Source organism: Mya arenaria, chromosome 12 (assembly GCF_026914265.1).
Source record: "Mya arenaria isolate MELC-2E11 chromosome 12, ASM2691426v1".
Taxonomy (NCBI): domain Eukaryota; kingdom Metazoa; phylum Mollusca; class Bivalvia; order Myida; family Myidae; genus Mya; species Mya arenaria.
The window spans coordinates 59,745,011-59,770,074 of record NC_069133.1 but is presented as its reverse complement, the minus strand read 5'-3'; the positions used below and the strand labels follow the sequence as shown (position 1 = coordinate 59,770,074).

At 39.4% G+C, this 25,064-nt stretch overlaps 1 pseudogene; it reads left to right on the top strand.

Annotated features, from left to right (window-relative positions):
• LOC128210845 (uncharacterized) overlaps positions 1–20,119 on the top strand; it is a 73,443-nt pseudogene extending 53,324 nt beyond the window's left edge.
• The last annotated feature ends 4,945 nt before the right edge of the window (positions 20,120–25,064 follow it).

Here is a 25,064-nt window from a genome sequence, read left to right as displayed (position 1 = left end):
CATAAGGACGCATTGATGTCCATTGCTCCAAGAAAACAACAACGTACACATAAGGTCGCATTGATGTCCATTGCTCCAAGAAAACAACAACGTACACATAAGGTCGCTTGATGTCCATTGCTCCAAGATTACAACAACGTACACATAAGATCGCATTGATGTCCATTGCTCCAAGAAAACAACAACGTACACATAAGATCGCATTGATGTCCATTGCTCCAAGAAAACAACAACGTACACATAAGGATCGCATTGATGTCCATTGCTCCAAGAAAACAACAACGTACACATAAGGACGCATTGATGTCCATTGCTCCAAGAAAACAACAACGTACACATAAGGTCGCATTGATGTCCATTGCTCCAAGAAAACAACAACGTACACATAAGGTCGCATTGATGTCCATTGCTCCAAGAAAACAACAACGTACACATAAGGTCGCATTGATGTCCATTGCTCCAAGAAAACAACAACGTACACATAAGGTCGAATTGATGTCCATTGCTCCAAGAAAACAACAACGTACACATAAGGTCGCATTGATGTCCATTGCTCCAAGAAAACAACAACGTACACATAAGGACGCATTGATGTCCATTGCACCAAGAAAACAACAACGTACACATAAGGTCGCATTGATGTCCATTGCTCCAAGAAAACAACAACGTACACATAAGGTCGCATTGATGTCCATTGCTCCAAGAAAACAACAACGTACACATAAGGAGGCTTGATGTCCATTGCTCCAAGAAAACAACAACGTACACATAAGGTCGAATTGATGTCCATTGCTCCAAGAAAACAACAACGTACACATAAGGTCGCATTGATGTCCATTGCTCCAAGAAAACAACAACGTACACATAAGGTCGCATTGATGTCCATTGCTCCAAGAAAACAACAACGTACACATAAGGACGCATTGATGTCCATTGCTCCAAGAAAACAACAACGTACACATAAGGTCGCATTGATGTCCATTGCTCCAAGAAAACAACAACGTACACATAAGGTCGCTTGATGTCCATTGCTCCAAGAAAACAACAACGTACACATAAGGTCGCTTGATGTCCATTGCTCCAAGAAAACAACAACGTACACATAAGGTCGCTTGATGTCCATTGCTCCAAGAAAACAACAACGTACACATAAGGTCGCTTGATGTCCATTGCTCCAAGAAAACAACAACGTACACATAAGGTCGCTTGATGTCCATTGCTCCAAGATTACAACAACGTACACATAAGGTCGCTTGATGTCCATTGCTCCAAGAAAACAACAACGTACACATAAGGTCGCATTGATGTCCATTGCTCCAAGAAAACAACAACGTACACATAAGGACGCATTGATGTCCATTGTTCCAAGAAGACAACAACGTACACATAAGGTCGCATTGATGTCCATTGCTCCAAGAAAACAACAACGTACACATAAGGTCGCATTGATGTCCATTGCTCCAAGAAAACAACAACGTACACATAAGGACGCATTGATGTCCATTGCTCCAAGAAAACAACAACGTACACATAAGGTCGCATTGATGTCCATTGCTCCAAGAAAACAACAACGTACACATAAGGTCGAATTGATGTCCATTGCTCCAAGAAAACAACAACGTACACATAAGGTCGCATTGATGTCCATTGCTCCAAGAAAACAACAACGTACACATAAGGACGCATTGATGTACATTGCTCCAAGAAAACAACAACGTACACATAAAATCGCATTGATGTCCATTGCTCCAAGAAAACAACAACGTACACATAAGGTCGCATTGATGTCCATTGCTCCAAGAAAACAACAACGTACACATAAGGTCGCATTGATGTCCATTGCTCCAAGAAAACAACAACGTACACATAAGGTCGCATTGATGTCCATTGCTCCAAGAAAACAACAACGTACACATAAGGTCGCATTGATGTCCATTGCTCCAAGAAAACAACAACGTACACATAAGATCGCATTGATGTCCATTGCTCCAAGAAAACAACAACGTACACATAAGGTCGCATTGATGTACATTGCTCCAAGAAAACAACAACGTACACATAAGGTCGCATTGATGTACATTGCTCCAAGAAAACAACAACGTACACATAAGGTCGCATTGATGTCCATTGCTCCAAGAAAACAACAACGTACACATAAGGTCGCTTGATGTCCATTGCTCCAAGAAAACAACAACGTACACATAAGGACGCATTGATGTCCATTGCTCCAAGAAAACAACAACGTACACATAAGGTCGCTTGATGTCCATTGCTCCAAGAAAACAACAACGTACACATAAGGTCGCATTGATATCCATTGCTCCAAGAAAACAACAACGTACACATAAGGTCGCATTGATGTCCATTGCTCCAAGAAAACAACAACGTACACATAAGGTCGCATTGATGTCCATTGTTCCAAGAAGACAGCAACGTACACATAAGGTCGCTTGATGTCCATTGCTCCAAGAAAACAACAACGTACACATAAGGTCGCATTGATATCCATTGCTCCAAGAAAACAACAACGTACACATAAGGTCGCTTGATGTCCATTGCTCCAAGAAAACAACAACGTACACATAAGGTCGCATTGATGTCCATTGCTCCAAGAAAACAACAACGTACACATAAGGACGCATTGATGTCCATTGTTCCAAGAAAACAACAACGTACACATAAGGTCGCATTGATGTCCATTGCTCCAAGAAAACAACAACGTACACATAAGGACGCATTGATGTCCATTGCTCCAAGAAAACAACAACGTACACATAAGGTCGCATTGATGTCCATTGCTCCAAGAAAACAACAACGTACACATAAGGTCGCATTGATGCCCATTGCTCCAAGAAAACAACAACGTACACATAAGGTCGCATTGATGTCCATTGTTCCAAGAAAACAACAACGTACACATAAGGACGCATTGATGTCCATTGCTCCAAGAAAACAACAACGTACACATAAGGACGCATTGATGTCCATTGCTCCAAGAAAACAACAACGTACACATAAGGTCGCATTGATGTCCATTGCTCCAAAAAAACAACAGCGTACACATAAGGTCGCATTGATGTCCATTGCTCCAAGAAAACAACAACGTACACATAAGGTCGCATTGATGTCCATTGCTCCAAGAAAACAACAACGTACACATATGGTCGCTTGATGTCCATTGCTCCAAGAAAACAACAACGTACACATAAGGTCGCATTGATATCCATTGCTCCAAGAAAACAACAGCGTACACATAAGGACGCATTGATGTCCATTGCTCCAAGAAAACAACAACGTACACATAAGGACGCATTGATGTCCATTGCTCCAAGAAAACAACAACGTACACATAAGATCGCATTGATGTCCATTGCTCCAAGAAAACAACAACGTACACATAAGGTCGCATTGATGTACATTGTTCCAAGAAGACAACAACGTACACATAAGGTCGCATTAATTTCAATTGCTCCAAGAAAACAACAACGTACACATAAGGTCGCATTAATTTCAATTGCTCCAAGAAAACAACAGCGTACACATAAGGTCGCTTGATGTCCATTGCTCCAAGAAAACAACAACGTACACATAAGGACGCATTGATGTCCATTGCTCCAAGAAAACAACAACGTACACATAAGATCGCATTGATGTCCATTGCTCCAAGAAAACAACAACGTACACATAAGGTCGCATTGATGTTCATTGCTCCAAGAAAACAACAACGTACACATAAGGACGCATTGATGTCCATTGCTCCAAGAGAACAACAACGTACACATAAGGTCGCATTGATGTCCCTTGCTACAAGAAAACAACAACGTACACATATGGTCGCATTGATGTCCATTGCTCCAAGAAGACAACAACGTACACATAAGGTCGCATTAATTTCAATTGCTCCAAGAAAACAACAACGTACACATAAGGTCGCATTGATGTCCATTGCTCCAAGAAAACAACAACGTACACATAAGGTCGCATTGATGTCTATTGCTCCAAGAAAACAACAACGTACACATAAGGTCGCATTGATGTTCATTGCTCCAAGAAAACAACAACGTACACATAAGGTCGCATTGATGTCCATTGCTCCAAGAAAACAACAACGTACACATAAGGTCGCATTGATGTCCCTTGCTACAAGAAAACAACAACGTACACATATGGTCGCATTGATGTCCATTGCTCCAAGAAAACAACAACGTACACATAAGGTCGCATTGATGTCCCTTGCTACAAGAAAACAACAACGTACACATATGGTCGCATTGATGTCCATTGCTCCAAGAAGACAACAACGTACACATAAGGTCGCATTAATTTCAATTGCTCCAAGAAAACAACAACGTACACATAAGGTCGCATTGATGTCCATTGCTCCAAGAAAACAACAACGTACACATAAGGTCGCATTGATGTCCATTGCTCCAAGAAAACAACAACGTACACATAAGGTCGCTTGATGTCCATTGCTCCAAGAAAACAACAACGTACACATAAGGTCGCATTGATGTCCATTGCTCCAAGAAAACAACAAAAAAAGAGGAATTGATAAGCATTGTATTTTAGATGTTTGTTTTTCTATCGTTATCACTTGAAATGTCTCTCGAAGCATTCAAATACGCATTCGAGTAAATTAACAAAACAGCGGTGGAGTGTACGCCTTTCCAATTATGTTTATAGTCGAAAAAGGCATATTCGACGAATATAGCAGATAAACATACGGGCTTTGCGTGTTGTCTCTGGCAGCATTTTCCTCACGTTTCTTCTGAATATCTTCACCAGATTTTAAATAATGAGAAAGGTTGGCTTATTTACACGCCGTTGACAAAGCCATCGGTCTCATGTCTATGACAACACCTTAAATGATTTCCCCCGAATATTACACGAGCAATGTAGAAAAAAGCAGTTTCACAGTTTTATGTTTATTAAATTCTAAACCTTTACTACAGTGCAATAATTTAGTTAAACCTTACGTATGCTAGGGTTAATCGTCTCGTGTATCTAACTTTTTTGGAAGTATATTTAAAACATATTTTAATAAATTTCAAGAGGATGCCGCAACTTCATTATCAAAACATTACAAAATGCATTGACAACATGGAGGCGAATAACCTAAACGTTGGAATACGTTCTCTACAGGTATCCAATACTGTTCCGTATGAATGATAACAACTACAATAATACTGGACACATTTGGACACACCCTTGTCATGTCTCAACATTTTAAACGACTATTATGGAATCGTGAGCGTATTTAAGACTTGGGATCACTGGGGGTTTTTTATCCATCACAAGAAGCTCTCCTAGAGGCCTGTTATTGTACAGTAATGTTGCTTGGTCTTGTTGGCAATTCGTATATTTGCTACATTGTTATCAAGTTCAAGCATTTGCAAGAACCTCAGAATGTACTTAATCTTACGTTTTCTATTTTAATGCGTTTGGTGTGTTGCGGTAACGAACACGCTCGCAGATTATGACTACCACTTCTTTTTGAACTTGAAAACAATCACGCCGACGCATAAAAAAATATTCAGTCTTAGAATTAGAGCTACCGGATTTGTAAGTCAATGCAAGGCCGTCGTAAAATAAGAATTACTGGGTTTGTCTCTTGAGACATGACTGTCGTAGAATTAGAGCTTCCGGAGTAGCAGGAACAAGCGAAGAACTAGAACTGCCGGGCTTGTCCCTGCAGGCAAAGAAGGCGTAGAACTAGAACTGCCGGGCTTAAAACTAGAGCTTCCGGGCTTGTCCCTAAAGGCAGGGAAGGATTAGTATTAGAACTTCCGGGCTTGTCCCTGAAGGCAGGGAAGGAGTGGAACTAGAACTCTCGAGCTTGTCCCTGAAGGCAGGGAAGGTGTAGAATTAGAACTGCCGGGCTTGTCCCTAAAGGCAGGGAAGGTGTAGAATTAGAACTGCCGGGCTTGTCCCTGAAGGCAGGGAAGGATTAGAACTAGAACTCTCGAGCTTGTCCCTGAAGGCAGGGAAGGCGTAAAACTAGAATTACCGGGCTTGTCCTTGAAGGCAGTGAAGGCGTAGAACTAGAACTCTCGAGCTTGTCCCTGAAGGCAGGGAAGGCGTAGAACTAGAACTGCCGGGCTTGTCCCTGAAGGCAGGGAAGGCGTCGAATTAGATCTGCTGGGCTTTTCCCTGAAGGCAGGGAAGGCGTAGAACTAGAACTGCCGGGCTTGTCTCAGAAGGCAGGGAAGGCGTAGAACTAGAACTCTCGAGCTTGTCCCTGAAGGCAGCGAAGGATTAGAACTAGAACTGCCAGGTTTGTCCCTGAATGCAGCGAAGGATTAGAATTAGAACTGCCGGGCTTGTCCCTGAAGGCAGGAAAGGCATAGAATTAGAAAATGCCGGGCTTGTCCCTGAAAGCAGGGAAAGCGTAGAATTAGAACTGCCGGGCTTGTCCCTGAAGGCAGGGAAGGCGTAGAATTAGAACTGCCGGGCTTGTCCCTGAAGGCAGGGAAAGCGTAGAATTAGAACTGCCGGGCTTGTCCCTGAAGGCAGGGAAGGCGTAGAATTAGAACTGCCGGGCTTGTCCCTGAAGGCAGGGAAGGCGTAGAATTAGAACTGCCGGGCTTGTCCCTGAAGGCAGGGAAGGCGTAGAATTAGAACTGCCGGGCTTGTCCCTGAAGGCAGGGAATGCGTAGAATTAGAGCTTCCGTGCTTGTCCCTGAAAGTTGTGTTTTCGTTATAATGTGTTTGAACGAAGCATTTTGAATGTATTTTTTTTGTTAAATCACATGACAAATGTAGACGATATCTAATTATTATTACTTTTAACATAAATATTTTTAACAGCACATTGTTTCGTCTATTAGACACAAAAATAGATCAGGTGCATAAGGCGTTGTTATCGCCAATGACGAAGGCATTTATAGGCTTGTTCGCATCAATAATCTAAAGAGGAAACCCTTCTTTTTTATTAATTATGCCTATTAATTTCAGACAAATTCCACAGGGACTTTACTTTATGATTGGCGTAAGTGTTTCCCAGTTTATTCTGAAACATAGCAGCGAGTTCTAATTTCGCAATGAGTGGTTTTAAACAATAATGTAAAACTTGCAGATAAGATATTCAACTCAAAATGGTATGACTGATCACAAAGACTTCAAAAGGCAGTTCTATAACGCAACAGTTAGCATCACAACAATCTATTTGCGTGTCTAGTTGCTATTCAGTTGTGTTAGATCCCTTTCATTGTATCAGTTTTATTGCTTCAGTTGTATTGTTAAGCTGTCATGAAAAAACAACATGACAAACAATGCTACTAGGTAACACATGCAGATACTATATATTGTAGTTTCTGTTGCATCATTCAGCTGTCATAAAATCGCAAATTGATGTCGTTGTTGCATTATTGAGCTGTGAGGAAAGTGCTAATAGCAGATAACCTTGTATTATTAAGCGGTCGTGAAAGCCAAACAAGACCAACAACGCCACAAGTCAACAGACGCAGAGGCTCGTCATGGTTGAGCTGTCTTAATAGTGCATTTTGACACACAACGCAACAAGACAACACAGATGCTCGTCATGGAAGTTTCTGTTGCATAATTGAGTTGTCATGATAGCGCATGATAGCGCATATTGACACACAACGCAACAAGACAACATACACAGATGGTCGTCATTGAAGTATCTGTTGCATAATTGAGCTGTCATGATAGCGCATATAGACACACAACGCAACAAGACAACATACCCAGATGGTCGTCATTGAAGTATCTGTTGCATAATTGAGCTGTCATGATAGCGCATATTGACACACATCGCAACAAGACAACATACACAGATGGTCGTCATTGAAGTATCTGTTGCATAATTGAGCTGTCATGATAGCGCATATAGACACACATCGCAACAAGACAACATACACAGTTGGTCGTCATTGAAGTTTCTGTTGCATAATTGAGCTGTCATGATAGCGCATATAGACACACATCGCAACAAGACAACATACACAGTTGGTCGTCATTGAAGGTTCTGTTGCATAATTGAGCTGTCATAATAGCGCATATAGACACACAACGCAACAAGACAACATACACAGATGGTCGTCATTGAAGTTTCTATTGCATAATTGAGCTGTCATGATAGCGCATATAGACACACAACGCAACAAGACAACATACCCAGTTGGTCGTCATTGAAGTTTCTGTTGCATAATTGAGCTGTCATAATAGCGCATATAGACACACATCGCAACAAGACAACATACACAGATGGTCGTCATTGAAGTATCTGTTGCATAATTGAGCTGTCATGATAGCGCATATAGACACACATCGCAACAAGACAACATACCCAGTTGGTCGTCATTGAAGTTTCTGTTGCATAATTGAGCTGTCATGATAGCGCATATAGACACACATCGCAACAAGACAACATACACAGATGGTCGTCATTGAAGTATCTGTTGCATAATTGAGCTGTCATGATAGCGCATATAGACACACAACGCAACAAGACAACATACACAGTTGGTCGTCATTGAAGTTTCTGTTGCATAATTGAGCTGTCATGATAGCGCATATAGACACACATCGCAACAAGACAACATACACAGATGGTCGTCATTGAAGTTTCTGTTGCATAATTGAGCTGTCATAATAGCGCATATAGACACACATCGCAACAAGACAACATACACAGTTGGTCGTCATTGAAGTTTCTGTTGCATAATTGAGCTGTCATAATAGCGCATATAGACACACATCGCAACAAGACAACATACACAGTTGGTCGTCATTGAAGTATCTGTTGCATAATTGAGCTGTCATGATAGCGCATATAGACACACATCGCAACAAGACAACATACACAGTTGGTCGTCATTGAAGGTTCTGTTGCATAATTGAGCTGTCATGATAGCGCATATAGACACACATCGCAACAAGACAACATACACAGTTGGTCGTCATTGAAGGTTCTGTTGCATAATTGAGCTGTCATGATAGCGCATATAGACACACATCGCAACAAGACAACATACACAGATGGTCGTCATTGAAGTTTCTGTTGCATAATTGAGCTGTCATGATAGCGCATATAGACACACATCGCAACAAGACAACATACACAGTTGGTCGTCATTGAAGTTTCTGTTGCATAATTGAGCTGTCATGATAGCGCATATAGACACACATCGCAACAAGACAACATACCCAGTTGGTCGTCATTGAAGTTTCTGTTGCATAATTGAGCTGTCATGATAGCGCATATAGACACACAACGCAACCAGACAACATACCCAGATGGTCGTCATTGAAGTATCTGTTGCATAATTGAGCTGTCATGATAGCGCATATAGACACACAACGCAACAAGACAACATACCCAGATGGTCGTCATTGAAGTATCTGTTGCATAATTGAGCTGTCATGATAGCGCATATAGACACACATCGCAACAAGACAACATACACAGATGGTCGTCATTGAAGTTTCTGTTGCATAATTGAGCTGTCATGATAGCGCATATAGACACACATCGCAACAAGACAACATACACAGTTGGTCGTCATTGAAGGTTCTGTTGCATAATTGAGCTGTCATGATAGCGCATATAGACACACAACGCAACCAGACAACATACCCAGATGGTCGTCATTGAAGTATCTGTTGCATAATTGAGCTGTCATGATAGCGCATATAGACACACATCGCAACCAGACAACATACCCAGATGGTCGTCATTGAAGTATCTGTTGCATAATTGAGCTGTCATGATAGCGCATATAGACACACAACGCAACCAGACAACATACCCAGATGGTCGTCATTGAAGTATCTGTTGCATAATTGAGCTGTCATGATAGCGCATATAGACACACATCGCAACAAGACAACATACACAGATGGTCGTCATTGAAGTTTCTGTTGCATAATTGAGCTGTCATGATAGCGCATATAGACACACAACGCAACAAGACAACATACACAGATGGTCGTCATTGAAGTATCTGTTGCATAATTGAGCTGTCATGATAGCGCATATTGACACACATCGCAACAAGACAACATACACAGATGGTCGTCATTGAAGTTTCTGTTGCATAATTGAGCTGTCATGATAGCGCATATTGACACACATCGCAACAAGACAACATACACAGTTGGTCGTCATTGAAGTTTCTGTTGCATAATTGAGCTGTCATGATAGCGCATATAGACACACATCGCAACAAGACAACATACCCAGATGGTCGTCATTGAAGTTTCTGTTGCATAATTGAGCTGTCATAATAGCGCATATTGACACACAACGCAACCAGACAACATACCCAGATGGTCGTCATTGAAGTTTCTGTTGCATAATTGAGCTGTCATGATAGCGCATATAGACACACATCGCAACAAGACAACATACACAGATGGTCGTCATTGAAGTTTCTGTTGCATAATTGAGCTGTCATGATAGCGCATATAGACACACATCGCAACAAGACAACATACACAGATGGTCGTCATTGAAGTTTCTGTTGCATAATTGAGCTGTCATGATAGCGCATATTGACACACAACGCAACCAGACAACATACCCAGATGGTCGTCATTGAAGTTTCTGTTGCATAATTGAGCTGTCATGATAGCGCATATTGACACACATCGCAACAAGACAACATACACAGATGGTCGTCATTGAAGTTTCTGTTGCATAATTGAGCTGTCATAATAGCGCATATTGACACACATCGCAACAAGACAACATACACAGTTGGTCGTCATTGAAGTTTCTGTTGCATAATTGAGCTGTCATGATAGCGCATATAGACACACATCGCAACAAGACAACATACACAGTTGGTCGTCATTGAAGTTTCTGTTGCATAATTGAGCTGTCATGATAGCGCATATTGACACACATCGCAACAAGACAACATACACAGTTGGTCGTCATTGAAGTTTCTGTTGCATAATTGAGCTGTCATGATAGCGCATATTGACACACAACGCAACCAGACAACATACACAGATGGTCGTCATTGAAGTATCTGTTGCATAATTGAGCTGTCATGATAGCGCATATTGACGCACAACGCAACCAGACAACATACACAGATGGTCGTCATTGAAGTTTCTGTTGCATAATTGAGCTGTCATGATAGCGCATATTGACGCACAACGCAACAAGACAACATACACAGTTGGTCGTCATTGAAGTATCTGTTGCATAATTGAGCTGTCATGATAGCGCATATTGACACACATCGCAACAAGACAACATACACAGTTGGTCGTCATTGAAGTATCTGTTGCATAATTGAGCTGTCATGATAGCGCATATAGACACACATCGCAACAAGACAACATACCCAGATGGTCGTCATTGAAGGTTCTGTTGCATAATTGAGCTGTCATGATAGCGCATATAGACACACATCGCAACAAGACAACATACACAGTTGGTCGTCATTGAAGTATCTGTTGCATAATTGAGCTGTCATGATAGCGCATATAGACACACATCGCAACAAGACAACATACACAGATGGTCGTCATTGAAGTTTCTGTTGCATAATTGAGCTGTCATGATAGCGCATATTGACACACATCGCAACAAGACAACATACCCAGATGGTCGTCATTGAAGGTTCTGTTGCATAATTGAGCTGTCATGATAGCGCATATAACACACAACGCAACAAGACAACATACACAGATGGTCGTCATTGAAGTTTCTGTTGCATAATTGAGCTGTCATGATAGCGCATATAGACACACATCGCAACAAGACAACATACACAGTTGGTCGTCATTGAAGGTTCTGTTGCATAATTGAGCTGTCATGATAGCGCATATAGACACACATCGCAACAAGACAACATACACAGTTGGTCGTCATTGAAGGTTCTGTTGCATAATTGAGCTGTCATGATAGCGCATATAGACACACATCGCAACAAGACAACATACACAGATGGTCGTCATTGAAGGTTCTGTTGCATAATTGAGCTGTCATAATAGCGCATATAGACACACATCGCAACAAGACAACATACACAGTTGGTCGTCATTGAAGGTTCTGTTGCATAATTGAGCTGTCATGATAGCGCATATAGACACACATCGCAACAAGACAACATACACAGATGGTCGTCATTGAAGGTTCTGTTGCATAATTGAGCTGTCATGATAGCGCATATTGACACACAACGCAACCAGACAACATACACAGTTGGTCGTCATTGAAGTTTCTGTTGCATAATTGAGCTGTCATGATAGCGCATATAGACACACATCGCAACAAGACAACATACCCAGATGGTCGTCATTGAAGTTTCTGTTGCATAATTGAGCTGTCATGATAGCGCATATTGACACACAACGCAACAAGACAACATACACAGTTGGTCGTCATTGAAGTTTCTGTTGCATAATTGAGCTGTCATAATAGCGCATATAGACACACAACGCAACCAGACAACATACACAGATGGTCGTCATTGAAGTTTCTGTTGCATAATTGAGCTGTCATGATAGCGCATATAGACACACAACGCAACAAGACAACATACACAGATGGTCGTCATTGAAGTTTCTGTTGCATAATTGAGCTGTCATAATAGCGCATATAGACACACAACGCAACAAGACAACATACACAGATGGTCGTCATTGAAGTTTCTGTTGCATAATTGAGCTGTCATGATAGCGCATATTGACACACAACGCAACAAGACAACATACCCAGTTGGTCGTCATTGAAGTTTCTGTTGCATAATTGAGCTGTCATGATAGCGCATATTGACACACAACGCAACAAGACAACATACACAGTTGGTCGTCATTGAAGTTTCTGTTGCATAATTGAGCTGTCATAATAGCGCATATAGACACACATCGCAACAAGACAACATACACAGTTGGTCGTCATTGAAGTTTCTGTTGCATAATTGAGCTGTCATGATAGCGCATATAGACACACATCGCAACAAGACAACATACACAGTTGGTCGTCATTGAAGTTTCTGTTGCATAATTGAGCTGTCATGATAGCGCATATAGACACACAACGCAACAAGACAACATACACAGATGGTCGTCATTGAAGTTTCTGTTGCATAATTGAGCTGTCATGATAGCGCATATTGACACACATCGCAACAAGACAACATACACAGTTGGTCGTCATTGAAGTTTCTGTTGCATAATTGAGCTGTCATAATAGCGCATATAGACACACATCGCAACAAGACAACATACACAGATGGTCGTCATTGAAGTTTCTGTTGCATAATTGAGCTGTCATAATAGCGCATATAGACACACAACGCAACAAGACAACATACACAGATGGTCGTCATGGAAGTTTCTGTTGCATAATTGAGCTGTCATAATAGCGCATATAGACACACATCGCAACAAGACAACATACCCAGATGGTCGTCATTGAAGGTTCTGTTGCATAATTGAGCTGTCATAATAGCGCATATAGACACACAACGCAACAAGACAACATACACAGTTGGTCGTCATTGAAGTTTCTGTTGCATAATTGAGCTGTCATGATAGCGCATATAGACACACAACGCAACAAGACAACATACACAGATGGTCGTCATTGAAGTTTCTGTTGCATAATTGAGCTGTCATAATAGCGCATATAGACACACATCGCAACCAGACAACATACACAGATGGTCGTCATTGAAGTTTCTGTTGCATAATTGAGCTGTCATAATAGCGCATATTGACACACATCGCAACAAGACAACATACACAGATGGTCGTCATGGAAGTTTCTGTTGCATAATTGAGCTGTCATAATAGCGCATATAGACACACAACGCAACAAGACAACATACACAGATGGTCGTCATTGAAGTATCTGTTGCATACTTGAGCTGTCATAATAGCGCATATTGACACACAACGCAACAAGACAACATACACAGATGGTCGTCATGGAAGTTTCTGTTGCATAATTGAGCTGTCATGATAGCGCATATAAACACACAACGCAACAAGACAACATACACAGATGGTCGTCATTGAAGGTTCTGTTGCATAATTGAGCTGTCATGATAGCGCATATAGACACACATCGCAACAAGACAACATACACAGATGGTCGTCATTGAAGGTTCTGTTGCATAATTGAGCTGTCATGATAGCGCATATAGACACACATCGCAACAAGACAACATACACAGATGGTCGTCATTGAAGGTTCTGTTGCATAATTGAGCTGTCATAATAGCGCATATAGACACACATCGCAACAAGACAACATACACAGATGGTCGTCATTGAAGTTTCTGTTGCATAATTGAGCTGTCATGATAGCGCATATAGACACACATCGCAACAAGACAACATACACAGATGGTCGTCATTGAAGGTTCTGTTGCATAATTGAGCTGTCATGATAGCGCATATTGACACACAACGCAACAAGACAACATACACAGATGGTCGTCATTGAAGTTTCTGTTGCATAATTGAGCTGTCATAATAGCGCATATTGACACACAACGCAACAAGACAACATACACAGATGGTCGTCATTGAAGTTTCTGTTGCATAATTGAGCTGTCATGATAGCGCATATTGACACACAACGCAACAACACAACATACACAGATGGTCGTCATTGAAGTATCTGTTGCATACTTGAGCTGTCATAATAGCGCATATTGACACACATCGCAACAAGACAACATACCCAGATGGTCGTCATTGAAGGTTCTGTTGCATAATTGAGCTGTCATGATAGCGCATATTGACACACATCGCAACAAGACAACATACACAGATGGTCGTCATTGAAGTTTCTGTTGCATAATTGAGCTGTCATGATAGCGCATATTGACACACATCGCAACAAGACAACATACCCAGATGGTCGTCATTGAAGGTTCTGTTGCATAATTGAGCTGTCATGATAGCGCATATAGACACACATCGCAACAAGACAACATACACAGATGGTCGTCATTGAAGTTTCTGTTGCATAATTGAGCTGTCATGATAGCGCATATAGACACACATCGCAACAAGACAACATACACAGTTGGTCGTCATTGAAGTTTCTGTTGCATAATTGAGCTGTCATGATAGCGCATATTGACACACAACGCAACAAGACAACATACACAGATGGTCGTCATTGAAGGTTCTGTTGCATAATTGAGCTGTCATGATAGCGCATATAGACACACAACGCAACCAGACAACATACACAGTTGGTCGTCATTGAAGTTTCTGTTGCATAATTGAGCTGTCATGATAGCGCATATTGACACACATCGCAACAAGACAACATACCCAGATGGTCGTCATTGAAGGTTCTGTTGCATAATTGAGCTGTCATGATAGCGCATATTGACACACATCGCAACAAGACAACATACCCAGATGGTCGTCATTGAAGGTTCTGTTGCATAATTGAGCTGTCATGATAGCGCATATAGACACACATCGCAACAAGACAACATACACAGTTGGTCGTCATTGAAGGTTCTGTTGCATAATTGAGCTGTCATGATAGCGCATATAGACACACATCGCAACAAGACAACATACACAGATGGTCGTCATTGAAGTTTCTGTTGCATAATTGAGCTGTCATGATAGCGCATATAGACACACAACGCAACAAGACAACATACACAGATGGTCGTCATTGAAGGTTCTGTTGCATAATTGAGCTGTCATGATAGCGCATATTGACACACATCGCAACAAGACAACATACACAGATGGTCGTCATTGAAGTATCTGTTGCATAATTGAGCTGTCATGATAGCGCATATTGACACACATCGCAACAAGACAACATACACAGATGGTCGTCATTGAAGGTTCTGTTGCATAATTGAGCTGTCATGATAGCGCATATAGACACACATCGCAACAAGACAACATACACAGTTGGTCGTCATTGAAGTTTCTGTTGCATAATTGAGCTGTCATGATAGCGCATATAGACACACATCGCAACAAGACAACATACCCAGATGGTCGTCATTGAAGTATCTGTTGCATAATTGAGCTGTCGTGAAAGCCCAACAAGACAAACAACGCCACTTAACAACAGACGTCGATTAAACATCAAACAGAATTGTGATGATTCAGTTTTATTTCATGCATACCGGTGAAAAATATTAGTGAATGATAACTTGATCATTTTACTCTGGCTCGAGTGACATGATAACCCTTGCTCATTCCACTCAGACTTTGCTTCCCTTGACTTTGAAAAAATACATGTATGTCACAAGTACATGTTTGTTGTCGTCTGTAGTGCAGTAATATATACACATTGACCTAATCGTATTGAATTGTCACAATCAAATTATGCAATAGTTTTAATAAAACAAACATTTTTTTTGCGATTGATTATAACTATTAAAAAAGAACAAGCTTACCAATTTATGTATGAACTATTTCATGGAAAATACTGTTACAATTGGTAGGTATCGGTTGAATATTTACTTGGCCACATGTGCTAGTAATAGAGTTGATAGACCATTTCTTCCTACAAACTCTAACCGCGTACATGTATGCACAAGCATTTTGAATTTGACCAATTTCCAGTTTACATTCATCAGTTCAACAATACATTTTTCTTTTTAAAAACTTTCAAAGTTTACGCTGCATCCCTCTCAAAAGCATCTTCGGGCACATCCTCGACATTTCCTCTGGGGTCTTCATAAACACACGGGAACGTGACATTCAACTTTAATAGATATAAAACTAATTCGCTGTCTCAACAACCAAACATCCTTCGGCTGCACTGAGCATGAGTTCACCCCGAAAAAACCCCGTAAGATCCAGAGTCTGAGAGCGACAGTGACTAGATATACACTACGAAAAACACTAAACACAGACGTCCGTTGCTTTTAACAATATACACTTGTATAAGTCCATCATTGTTAATTTAAATCTGTTGAAATTGTTTTTGAATGTACAAAAATGTCACATGCTCAAGTTTCATTGAATTGTATTTCTACGCGATACATTTTTTTTTATTTACGAAATGCTTCTGTTTAAATACTTGTTTTTTGTCTCATTAAATGTTAAACATGATAGGTTTCGTTGATGGAACTAGGGTTTTATCTATTCCAACAACCATTTTCATTAAGTGTGGAACATTTTTTTTAGTGGAAGGTCTGCTTGCGCGAAGAGGAGCTTACTACGCCACTCGAGAAAATATTTTGTCTGTGACCACACGTGAAATAAAATACGATCTTACACTGAATTCAACAAATATCCTCTTTATCAAGAAATGTTGGATTACTGCCTTGGGGCGGTCATTGTGGATCGATGCAATGGTTAACCCCATATAACGGTGGCGACTTGTTCTCATGTAAAGTATTTTCTATTAAATTGATGTGTTTTTTTTTCTTTAGGGCATTATTAACGCAATACTGGATATACGATAATGTGAGTATTTTCGCGACGTCAAGATAGATTATTTTATATTTGAAGTTGTCATCACCCACGCAGACATAGAATCTGTCATTTAAAGGTCCATTTGAGGCATTTTTCTCGACGCTATACATTCTATATGTAAGCATTTAATCAATTTTCGTAATGAATGGTAGACATATTATCAGATGTCTAGGTTATAGACTGCTTTTATATTTTCTTATACATTTAAATGTAAATAGGCAATCCTCAGATTCGAAAAATACCATTCAAAGCATTTCGCGTAAATCACAACCATACGTTATAAACTGTTAATTTTTCCATGTTACCATTTATTTTAGACCTGAAGTTAGAAAATTTATAATCCAACAGTACATGTATTTATCTCTGAAATATTCGTGTATGTGTTTTCTTTCTGATTGTAGGTATTGGACTGAAATAAAAAAAGTACCCGTTAATCACTTGTCAGTAGACGTTATATAATCAAGGGACATAAACCTTGATCCTACTTTATAGTTTCATGTTTCAGTTATCAACTATTCTGTTTGAATGTCTGGTTTAACCTGTTTGGTTATTATACTTGAAGATGCACTCTTACTCCTCCCAAATAAAATTTAACACAATTAATACAAATGTTTTAGTATACCAAAAAGAATACGTAATTATCATAAACAATGGTTCTTATGAAGGATACCGAGTTACTTCTAGTGGGCCGTGCTAACAAGCTCAGCTTGGCTCACAGGTGATCGACTCAACTCTGATATTAAGCAGACATTTTATAGTCCATACCAATTCCAACCACGTATTGAAAACAGTTTGAAAGTTTTGACAGTTGAATTGCATTAGGTGAAACATCACTCGAACTGAGTACAATTGTTCATATAGAAATATTATGTATTTTTATCATAATATTTGATAAAAGTCACCATCTTTTCGCTGGTGCACACGCTCCGTAAAAATCGTATTGTATTATATATTATATAATTTATTTGTTATATTAACCATGAACCTAGTGGTGTTATTCTGTAGTACAACGCGATTTTAATAACGCTCTGGTAATGGCAATCTAAGCCAGATAACACGCAAAAGTCACCCTACTTGCTCAATACAGTTGTCTGTGCTTTATAACTTTAACACGCATGTATGTTCTGTTAATAAATACTGTAGGCCTGTATCAATTTCAACAAAATTGAACGTTAGTAAAACTAATTATGAATGTTTAATTTATACAAGGCCACATAACTTATATGTTTGCTGAGTAAATGCAGTTCTATAATGTTACTATCGTTATTGTTTCAGTTAAAACTCAGCTTTATTACTTTATCGAACGTAACGTGGTTCTGCTCTGAACAAAGCTTGACTCAGACTGCCTGCCACCGAAAATCGTGGCGCTTTTATACTCGCACAGCAACCGTAGGTTGGCAAATAGCTACTGCCAAGAAAAATAATGGCAATGTCGAACAAAACGTTGGCAGTGCCAAGAAAATTTATGGCAGTGACAACATATTGAATGGCAGTCATGTGACCGCCATAAAAACGAACGTTTAAAGAAATTTATTGCAGCCATCAGCAAATATATGCAACTGATACAAAGAAAGGCTCTGAACGTAGCCCTAAGTTTCGGAATGCAATCATAAACAAATTAAAAGGATGAGTAACCTTATACATGACTGCACTTGACCTTAACACAGCTGAAGTTGCGCAGAACAACAAAATGACTGGCATTGTGCGAGGACATAAGCTTACGATAATTAATGCAAGAAATATGAATATAACGTCGCAGCAGCGGTGAGGAAACGAAATGCATTTTAACACCAACATATCGAAGAAAGCTATTGTTGAACGTTTTAGATTTAAAAGCATGCCTATGTTAAAAACGTTCACTAAATGCTCACACTTACTGGGTGGAGTAAAGTTTATCTGAAGTGCTATTTTGAGCTTCGGTCGACCCCATATTCCACTGGATGAGTCGCTACCGGACAGGTCCCTAGACAAAGAGATTCCCGTAGATGTACCGGTGACCTTTGAGGTCGTAGAGGGTGGCAGCAAGCGCGGTGGCTGGAAGCTCGTCAGTAGTGCCGGATACTCATACACAGCTCGCCGTAACAAGGGTGGTCGCATTAATGCACGTGCAGTATAAGAAGCAAGAAGATGACCTGCCACGCAAGCGTCAAGCAATTCGGCGATATGTTCACTACAAGCATCGTCGGCCATGTCCATCCGGCCGATACCGGCGCCGCCAAAAAGATAAAGATATCTACAAAAGTTAAGGAAGCCGGTAGGGAGCGCATCTTCGCGTCCGCAGCAAATATCGTCAAGCGAAGCAGATGTCGACACAAGATGACGTCAGCCTACCAAAGCCTGACAATTTGGCGCGAGCTGCAAACCATCACAGAAGGTGAGTGATCCAGCTGACCTCGAATTACAGTTGGAGAGGGAATTCATCAGCGAGAAGTTTATCCTTGACGATATACGGGTCGAAGGTCCGCGCCATATCATCTTTGCGACGCAGCAACAGCTACACCACCTTCGACAGTCTAGGAGATGGTTCATAGACCTACGGACCTACAAGCTGGTGAAACATCCGTTTTATCAGCGCGCCACAATCCACTCCTTTGTAAAGAAGGGTGAGAACACGAAGCAGGTCCCAGAGGTGCTGAGAAGTCTGCTACGACATCTAGGCCAGCCCTTGGTGGAGTGGTTCATGGCGAATGCCTACAGAAGGGGGCCAAGTTAGAGTTTCTTCTGAAGGTTATGTCACTACCCTATCTACCGACCGAGCACATCGTCCCTGCATTTGAACAACTGAAGCTGACAACACCAAAGCTGGTAGAGCAAACCTTGGCTTCTATGTCTTGGTCCCCCTCCTCCGCGGTGAATCCGAGACGGTCGACCTGCAGATCCGCCTGGTCGAGCTTCTACTCACCCGCATCCAACGTAAGAAGTATGCTTCACTCCATGGATAATTCTCGACGCCTGGGACCGCTACGAGCAGGAAGAGCTCACCACCACCCAACTACTTCGGACGATCAGCAACATCGCGGGACTGGGACCCACGGCTGCCTTTCAACCCGAAAGTGATTTTAACATATTAAACAAACAAACGGTCATATATACAGTATATAAAGCAATACATATTACATATTACGAGAAACAAAGTTGTTACACAATGATGACTTATTTCTATTATTTTATTTTACTAAAAAAATAATAATAAGTTATATCTATGTTTAAAATTTAAACATAGATATAACTTATTATTTATTTATTTTAGTCTATGTTTTAAATTAAAACCACCAATAGATACATTTGGCGTCAAAGTATTGAAAAATGAATATTATATCAGTTCTTTTCAAAACAAATTAGATTTATATTGGTCGGAGATTTGGACTGCACTTTATTTAGTGTTCAAGATGCTCATCAAACTAGCTGATCTTGTCCAGAGAAGGCTACACACCCTTTCTCACAACTTTCAGGAACCAGTGAATAAATGTTAACTGCGGATATGTACGAGGTCTCCCCAATTCCTCGAAACTTTTTAAGTCCCTTATAACAGGATTAAGCTTAGCTCATTATTTTTGTTGTTCTATAATATGCATTATATTTACTTCTTGAAGAGTTGTTAGAAAATATATAGGAATAATTTGTATGATTATCACAAAAAAAAAAAAACATTTTTCATTTATCAAAATCCATTTTGTGTATGTATTTTGGCTCTTTGAAATTAGCTACTTAAGCCTGTTAAGCTTAAGAAGTTTCGAGAAATTGGGGCCCGGTTAAGAAGTATGCATACTTCTTTGAATAGGATTATTAAAATGTTCTGACGCTTCTAGATAATTTTTAATATAACAAACACCGGGGTATTCTAAGCTTCATATAGATTAAGCAACATAACTACGTTTGCTTAAATACTACGAATGTAACCAATACCTATAACATCTTCATTATTTAACGAAATGAATAAAATTATTCCAATGTTTTGTAGCCGATGAGTCCTCGCACATTTTCAATATGATTTTGCCTTTTATGGTTCAATTTGTTTTGTGTTAAATAGCAGAAGTTTTATTCTTGTTATTCAATGTTCTAAATTCTTTAAACATGCAAAATACACTTAAACTTTATTATTTTGCTGGTGCAACGGGGTGGGGACCAATACTTTAATCCAAGAAATAGTTTAAAGTCATGTATTTAACTACTAAACAGTTAAAAATCTACTAACTGTTTTAAAGTTTATCACTGGTTAAACACTATGTACTATTAATTGCTAGTGAAAATCAATACATGTTGTTTAACAAATTTTCAAAGTGTATTGGAAATCGACATGATTTGCCTTTGGCCATTTACAAAATATAATCACTTTATGGCAAAAGCAAAACATACATACTTACTTTCAAGGAAGTGTATTGTATCAAGTGAAAATAAACCCTACCTTGTTTTCTGTATTTACATAAGTTTTAAAATTAATGTATTTCAGGGAGTAATCTTGATAAAAAGGCTATGGCCACATTGATGTACCTTAGATAAATGTGTCCCTTCTTTGTATACATAAAGTCGATCGGTCCGTTTATCACTGTATTATGATAAAAGTCCAGCTTTATGACGACAGCGGTCAATATCATATTTTTGCCCGGTCCGGACTTCGCCAAAAGTGTTTTATGGACCTCTGGCGTGATACAACTGGTCTGTGCTGCTTGCAATTTCATAACGGCAAAAATTGTAAGAAGTAAACATTATTAGCTTTGTTCAATAAGACGCATCTAACGCTTTTGTAAATTATTGAATAATATAAAATGTTCGGTATCATATAAGAAATATTTGCATACCATTTCGGGCCATCAGGCATTATAAGGACAGACCAGTCAGCCCCCGAAGGTGAATGGACCTAACGCTTCGATCCATATACACTTTCGAGGGCTGACTGACCGGTCCTTATTATGTCATATGACCCTCAGTGGTGTGTAATATTTCTCAAATATATATTTTACCAACTTCCTGACGTAAGTACATAGTATGTATGCGAACAATAAATTTAATACAGTGAGTAATCTTGATAAAAAGCCAATGGGCATATTTATCTATATATTTACATATATTACCAAATTACTGACGAAAGTACATAGTAAATATACTAAAAACAAATTCATCAAAGTGACAAAAAGCCAATGGGCATATTATGAGAGTATATAACGAGAGATTTATTTGCCACTTCCTGGCGTAACGCATACCTGTAAGTGTAAGTCGAGTCTGGACGGGCTTATAAGTTTATAGCTAATAATTTACGTGGCTACACTTCTGAGGCATGTTGACTAAACTTCAATTATCCTCTAAATTTAAATTTTCTAAAAGTTGACTTATTGTTATTCAAACGTTCATTCAATTTAAGTATATACATATTTTTCTTAGTTCTGTTTTCCATGTCGTTTAACCCTGTCAGGATATTTTTAACACCATAAAAAATAAATAATTTAACACTTTTAAAGTGCAAGATGGCTGCCGTATGGATTCTGCTGTGCTTTGTGTCGGCTGCTGCGGGCCACGATAAAACTTATCATGGACGGCCATCAGTGCCAATTTGTGAGTATCGACGTCTTTATTCAATTATTGTAAATTATGTTATCTGGCAACTAACCGTTTGTTCAATGTTTGATGATGACAACGTATTATTTTTACAATGTCAAATTTGCGTGTGTTTTTTTGTTTTTTGTTTTGTTTTTTTAAAGTAAAATAAAAATGAGAAAAAAAACCGCCGTGAAACTAATTGCATGCAAAACAATCTTGTGAAAATGCAATTGTTCAAGATTTTTGGGAAGTAAATATATGTAAATAATTTCATTATTTATCAAGATGGGTACATTAAAAATCACCTACCATCCTCAATCTTTAGTTGCCCAGTTAGCACAATGGTTAGCGCAATCGCTTCTCACCTAGGCAACTCCGGCTCGATATATTTACTTCCCAAAAATCTTGAACAATTGCATTTTCACAATATTATGCTTCGAGTGAAGACTTTAAATAAAGATAACTTTCTTATTTAATCACCATCTGAAATGAAACATAGCGCAGTCTACACCACTAACTGAGCCTTGCCTTCGGTCGTTTACCAGAATTTGATTGAGAGTGTATTTCTTAAAACACTTCGACAAACCTTTTCACAAGACGGCCGTCGGACAAAGCACTTTCAAAACATTATTTTGGAAACAGGTTTGTCGAAGTGTTTGATGAAACTAATCACCTTATCAAACTCCGGTAGTAAAACGAAGGAAGGCGTGGCACTTTAAGCGACATAGACTGCCCTTTGTTTCATTTAAAATCGTGTAGTTAAAGAAAAGTTATCTTTGATTTACGTCTTTATTTGAGGCAAAATGTTGCCGTCTGGCGTAGCATAAAAAAACGTAATTTATCACGTGGTGTACACACACTGTATCGTATGTTACTGGTCGGAACGATCAATTCGACCGGAGGACACGTGCAGATTGCCGAGTGTCCGGTCTCGGCTTGACTTGGAAACATATTTCCGTACAGTTCACTCAGAAACACATTTATTTTTGTAATGTTTAAATGAATGTTTTGGGTAAAACACTAAACATCTAGATTACTCTTGGAATTTTTCACAATTCTTTTTATATTATCAATTACAATTTTGATTTACACTATTGATTAACATTATACAGTCCTTAGCTGCAAGAAGCGTGTGTACCGGTCAGTTTGTATGTCGTGCCGGATTCTCAAACATTCCTCCAGAATGTATCAACAAACAAAAGGTCTGCGACGGACAACAGGACTGTGGAAACGGTGCAGATGAAATCGGATGTGGTAAGAGAAATTACAAAAATGATGCAGGTTAAACCGGACTTGGTGTGAGTAATTACAATATGGTGAGGGTAAAACCGGATGTGGTTAGAAATATTACAGGTGAAAACAGGTGTAGTACGATAAAGTATGACTGACGTGCATATAAAATCGCTAAAATTAGGAAAATAATCACATTTATAAACGCTTATTGTCGATATAAGGTATATAATCAAAGTTATGCTTATGAAAATGTTGAAGTAAGAGAGAAAATAATTGAAATCATTTCAACATTGTATTGAAATTTTATCGAACCCCAATGGCCTCTTGTAGCAGACTGTTCACATGTGGTAGTCCAAAAATGTTTTAGTGTCTTTATATCACATAGATCATAGTTATTGTTTTTGTTTCTGGGTTTGTTCTGGTATTGTCCATTATGTTATCGGTAAAAGAAAATTAAGGAATTGTTTTTGAAAGTGTGGATCAGAAGTTTGTTTATGATAATTCACGATCTGAAACAGATTGGTACGGAAATCGTTATAATTATGAATATATTGAAATGACAGATACATATACTTAAATATCTATACACATTCGAATATATTAGCTAATTGAAGCAACTTATTTATGACCCACTATAAATACCACGAGCTTTATATATTTGGCATTTTCTCATCGTGCGAGCAAAAACATGTGTAGCCTAGCTTGTGATGGCAAAAAGGAGTGCCCCGGCGGTGAAGACGAAATCTATGCCGTATGTTTGAACAAAGATAGATACAATCGTGTAAACATATGACTTTAACTTCTTCCTTCTCACTATACAAAAATGGCATTGCCAGGAGGATTGATGTTCACACAGTCTGGCTTCAATAAAATGCTTTAATCAAACTGAG